The sequence below is a fragment of the Octopus bimaculoides genome, chromosome 14 (genome assembly GCF_046866305.1).
Source record: "Octopus bimaculoides isolate indiv1 chromosome 14, ASM4686630v1, whole genome shotgun sequence".
Classification (NCBI taxonomy): Eukaryota; Metazoa; Mollusca; class Cephalopoda; order Octopoda; family Octopodidae; genus Octopus; species Octopus bimaculoides.
Window position 1 is genome coordinate 39,813,257 of NC_142941.1, and position 6,478 is coordinate 39,819,734.

Sequence of the window (6,478 nt, forward strand, 5' to 3'; positions counted from 1 at the left end):
TAAATATATATATATATATATTTATACATGTATATATATATATATATATACATATATATATATATATATATATATATATATATATATATACATATATATATATATACATATATATATATATATATATATATATATATATATATATATATATATATATATATATATATATATACATATATATATATATATACATATATATTTATACATGTATATACATATATATTTATACATGTATATACATATATTTATACATGTATATACATATATATTTATACATGTATATACATATATATTTATACATATATATTTATACATGTATATACATATATATTTATACATGTATATACATATATATTTATACATGTATATACATATATATTTATACATGTATATACATATATATTTATACATGTATATACATATATATTTATACATGTATATACATATATATTTATACATGTATATACATATATATTTATACATGTATATACATATATATTTATACATGTATATACATATATATTTATACATGTATATACATATATATTTATACATGTATATACATATATATTTATACATGTATATATATATATATATATATATATATATATATATATATATATATATATATATATATATATACACATATATATGTATATATACACACATACATATATATATATATATATATATATATATATACACATATATATGTATATATACACACATACACATATATATATATATGTATATATATATATATATCTCAACAAAATTTATAGAGATTGCTGAAATAATCAATTGTATTGTTTCTGGCTATCCAGTCTTATCAAAAATAGAATATATAGATAGATATGTCAAAGCTGGATACATCATGCACTTTTAACTTTGTATTTTTTTTTTTATGAAATGCTTTGAGAGAAAAAAGTAATAGATGCATACTCTACATTATAAAAACATTGAAAAACAGACAAACAAACATATAGTTTGTGACATGATAATTCAACATACATACTGACAGATAAATTAAGGCACATGTAAAAATATTATTCTCGAGATCCATCAAATAAGGAAAAACTGATGCCTCCTGGTAAATACTTCAATCTCACCGGATGACGAAATTCTCCAAATGTAAATATCTTGAAATAGAATCATGGGATTAGAACCAGAAACAAGCTCTTTAGCAAGAGGTGGAGGACTGGGATTGAAAACACATACACACACACACATCCCACCTCTGCACCAAAGAAAAGATGTGAAATAAATAACTGTAATCAGAGGGTTTATACATTTGCAAAAAACAGAATAGGAAAATTGGAAAATAAATTTTAGAAAATAGTTACTGCTGGGCACTCTACACATTATGTTATGCATAAGAAAAAAAAACGAAATATAGAACATACATAAGGTATACTTAGCCATATAGACTTTTACAATAAAGGCACAAGCATCCAAAAATAATACATGCACTGACATGTTACTACTGTTATTGCTGCTGCTACTGCTACTACTACTGTCACTACCACACCACCATCACTACAACTAATACTACAGTATTTGAATATCTGTAGAGTTTATTTACGTTATTTACATTTAACAGATATTTGTCCTCTTCTTGTTTGTTGTTAGCACAATGTTTTGGCTGATATACCCTCCAACCTTCATCAGGTACCTTGGGGAAATTTCGAACCTAGGTTCTCATTCCTAAGGTATTTTTTCAATCTTATTATTATTATTATTATTATTATTATTACTCAGGTAGATTTTATCTCAAACTAGTAGAGCTCTTTGGTAGCACTACCAGGACAAGGATCTCTGGAAGTTTAACCTTAGTCCCCCCGATTTGAATATTCTCTAGAATAGAATATTCAGTTCATTTCCATCAACACTTGAAGTTTCCTTGATAATGTCATCACTCAACTTTGGTGGCATCTAAACCTTGATGGTTACATCATTCACAAACACTGATATGATCCTCCTTCAAAAGGGATTCCCCATCGAGTGTTCCAACTTCCACAGCAGTGGATCAAGAGCTAGCATATGCACAAAGGGCAAGAGAGACGGTGCTGAACTGATAAGTTAGGGGGATGTAAACACCAGTAGTCAAGCAATGGTGGGAAGACAAACACATACACAGACACACACGATGGGCTTCTCTCAGTTTCTGTCTACCAAATCCACTCACAAGGCTTTGGTCAGCCTGAGGCTATAGTAGAATATGCCTAACTAACATGCTATGCAATGGGACTGACCCTGGAACCATGTGGCTGGATAGCAACCTTCTTTCCATACAATCACTCCTGCACCCTTTTCTTTTATATCATTTGTTGAGGCTTGAATGACTGTTGTATCTGTTTGCTCAATGTTATTCACTTTCTTCATGACTTCTCTCTCTTTTGTGTGTGTGTGTTATTGCTATGAGAAGTTTTTACCTTGAGACATGATCAATGCAGCCAACCTTGTGACTTGTTCCTCTCACTGCTGCCCCAAAAGAGCCACAAGTCCTTTATAGATAGAATAACATAAGAAAAAGTCCAAAGTATTTGTTTTGTCTTTCCTGGACTTAATTAACAGCCTCTTCCATCCTACTCACAATAACTGTTGTTTAATCTAACACTACAAGTCACTGGTATTTAGGCATCAAAAGACTACATGCTGAAAATAGGGAGACGGTGCAAATATATTCTTTAAACTGCAAAAACAAAAAGTGGGAGTGTATCCATTCACAATTATTATTTTGTAAAATTGGTGCAAAATCAGAGATTTGGGGTGAAAGTGCAGCCAGGACCCTCTTAACTGTATTATACCCCTACTTTAAAGCAATGCTCTGGGTCCTATAGTATTTATTTATTGACAGCAAGCCATGGCATGCATAGATTAGCATTAGGACCTTGAACAACTGTTCAGTGTACACATACCTTGAGACATCTTTACATATAGTCTATTATATTGACTCCATCACTCAGAAGAATGAATGGTAAAGATCAGCTCAGCTGGTTTTTAAATCAGAACTTAAATACCACTATTATTGTATAGATTGGTTATGGTGATTCATACTGTTCCTTTGTCTATTTATATTGGTCTCCAGATAACTTCTCAACAACTTCTCTTGCCTTTCATAATTGCATTTTCAACAAAAAATTCAGAAACCATTAGTAGTTCAAACTTACTTGTCTCTGACAAAAGTGAATGATCTTATTTTGTTGCTGTTAAATCTGATATTCTACTTGACTCTTTCTCATTTCCAGGTCCCCCAATGAAGAAAAAAGTTAAGGTCATTCTTATTGTTTTTAATTCAACTAATAAATGAATCTAATATCTTTAGATAGTTATTCAAATTCATTAGTAGGGACTTGATTAAATAAGAAAATAATCATGTGTGATGAATGAGGCCATAATGTTGAAGAAGAGTAATAGTATCTTGTTATTTTGATGTTAATTATTGAGTAAGTTAATAGTCATGTTCCTTAATAATTGAATTTTTTTTTTTTTTAAGGAAAATGACTTATTTTTGGTAATGTAATTTTCTAGGAAAACATACATATTTTTTAGACAGAAATTGCTTTTGGCTTCTTGATAAACACTTCTACTTTCTTGGGAACTCAAAAAATGAAGAACCAGCTTCATTTTCGTTATCTTTACTTGAAATATTTTCACGTGAACCTTTTGAAAAAAAATTTTAATGCCCCTGGATAGGCATAGGGAATCCAAAAGAGACATGTTGTGATGCGAGAATTATGGTTTGAATGACACCTGGTCTGCTTTAAAAATATCCATATAAATATTTAATAAGTTTTGAGGGCATAATTTAAAAATATGCAAGTATTTTACTACTTTATTATTGCATGCTCATTAGCAGAAGCTGTAACTGTGTATTGGATTTCTAATATATTTTTACATAGCAGTTTAAGGAATGACTTAGAATAAGAAGCTTCTTGATTTGTCATGTTTTTTTGCATCTGTTTAATCACTGATTTCAGATTATATTATGGAGAAATAGAATCAATATTGATATCTGACTAGAATTGTTGGCAGGTTTAAATTACCAATGTTTACTATTACTCACCAAAACGAAAAATGGCATATCATTTGTTAATTTTGTTATACTGCCGTTTAAGACTAATTTCATGTCATTCATTGTGGTAGTCTGATATCAAAACTGTTTGGTGAGAAGTAATGTTAATGTTTATTAGTTCTGTCTTAATGAATTTATTGTGTATTATTCCACCCATTCCAAATAAACCCTCCTTTGGTAGTGGAGACATGAATTCAAAGACCGCCTCCTCCTTTTATTAATTTTTACATTTTATTCTTCTCTCTTTTTTTTTTTTTTACCCACAAAAATCACTTCATGGCCTTTTCTTATTCAAACTTTTTACCATTAAACCTTCTGGAGCCAATATCCATAAAATAAAATACCAGTCAAGTGCTTGGGATCGGTGTAATCAACTTTACTCATCCCTAGTATTTGTGGATTTTTGCCTAAGCTATAGAACTAAACATTTATTTGTATTCGGCAGTATTCAGCACTGCAGTATCAATGACTGTTAACATTTCCTGGCCTTCTTTGATGACGATGTTATCAACATTAGTCTGTAAATCAGTGTAGTTCACAAAAACAGAATCCATCTAATACATTATACCAGTGGTTCTTAATGCAAGAACTGTCTAGGTGTACCACAGATTCTTAGAAAATACTGAAATCTTTAGAAAATTCATATTAATGTTTAGGTGTCTTGAAAAGCAGTTGTTCATAAATTTTGTTAATCCAAGTATGATTAATAAAATAATAGTTTTCAATATTTTTTGTATTGTTTTGAAACTTTCAAATGGTTGTCTTTCTTTTTCAAGCTTTCCCCACAGTGTGCTCGTTTTTTAAATTTTTTTTTTTTTTATTTGATTTTAGTTTATCACAAATTTTAAAATATTGAGAACTACTAGGTTATATACAAATACACCTTTAAGATCTCAAGCAAAATAATACATATTCAATAATGAAAACATTAGTACAGTATTTGTTTCACCTTCTGAAATGTTATTTCAATTTTTTTTTTAATAATGATAAAAATGTAATTTCAAATGCAAATAATGTTTGTATATATTTAACATCGAAAATGTAATTTCAAATGCAAACAAAATATATTTATACACTTCGAATGTAAACGAAATATATTTACAAACTTTTATCTATGTACCTGGTCATGGTTTAAAGTGGAAACATGAGAAAGTGTGTATGTGTGTAACAGAGAGAGAGAGAGGGGGAGAGAGAGAGAGAGAGGGGGGGGGAGAGAGAGAGAGAGAGAGTAGTTGATTACAGAAACTCATTCCTAAAAGTGAAAGATTACTATAGTGTAATGTGTTCATTATCAAATATAGGACTATATAGCTTTTGTTATTTGCTATTTGGCACAGTAACTCTGCAATAGAACCATTCCCTGCCTGAAAGCTGTTCTTAAGTAAGAGGAGTAAGTTAATGTATTAACATATTCCTGTTTTGTAAACTGTTTGTATCTACTGTTTGCCGATGCTATAGACCAGTGGTTGTGAACCATTTTTTACCTTTGGATACCTTTGATTACTACTCTATTCCAGTGCCCCCACCCACAAACCATTCAATGTTTGGAAACTAGTTTGATAGATACTTTTTTCAAAATTCCTATTCTGTTTCTCACACATTAACTTGTGTAGGTTGAACTATGTAAAATGTAATGGAAAGAAACCTGTTTCTTGCAGCAATTACATCTAAAACAAAATTTTTTCCTGGACCCCTAAAATACTACTGTGGATCTCAAATTTACTATTTTGCTAGCATGGACCCTGCAAAATCTTATATGAACCCCCAGGGGTTATATGGATCCCGGTTAAGAAACACTACTATAGAATATATCAGGTTTCTTCATGAGATTCTGTTGTTTAGTTTCTGTTCAAGATTTGAGAGTTTATCTTGTTTGGCAAGTGATCTGACATTTCGTCTCAGATCGAGGTGGGGAACCTATATGCCATTGAAACCGAGAAACTGGTCCTTATGAGCCAGGCATGGCTCAAGAAGGAACAAACAATAAAAGATTGTGTAGATATATCTTGCTTACAAGCTGTTGTAGGGGGTCATTCTCTATAGTCTGTAATTCCATCGCTGTATCATTGAATCATGGAGAACTTACCATAGTTCTTCTTCTGCCTACCTCTTCTCCTTTTGTCTTTGCTTTGCTTTTTGGCTTTGTCACAAAAATTCAGTGTTCATAAGAGATTAGTAACTAATGGTCATTTTCAATTTGTTTTCTTCAGTAATGTTAAAAGTAGTAAGATCAATTGAATATATACATTACAGCTAGATGTAAATGGTATATATTTCACTAAGATATTTTCTAATTCCAGCTATCTAATTATTTTTGTCATTGTAATTTCCTATTCTTTTCATTATCATGCTCTACTGATACTTTTCTTTTACACACCAGACACACTACATTTCTTTCTCTCC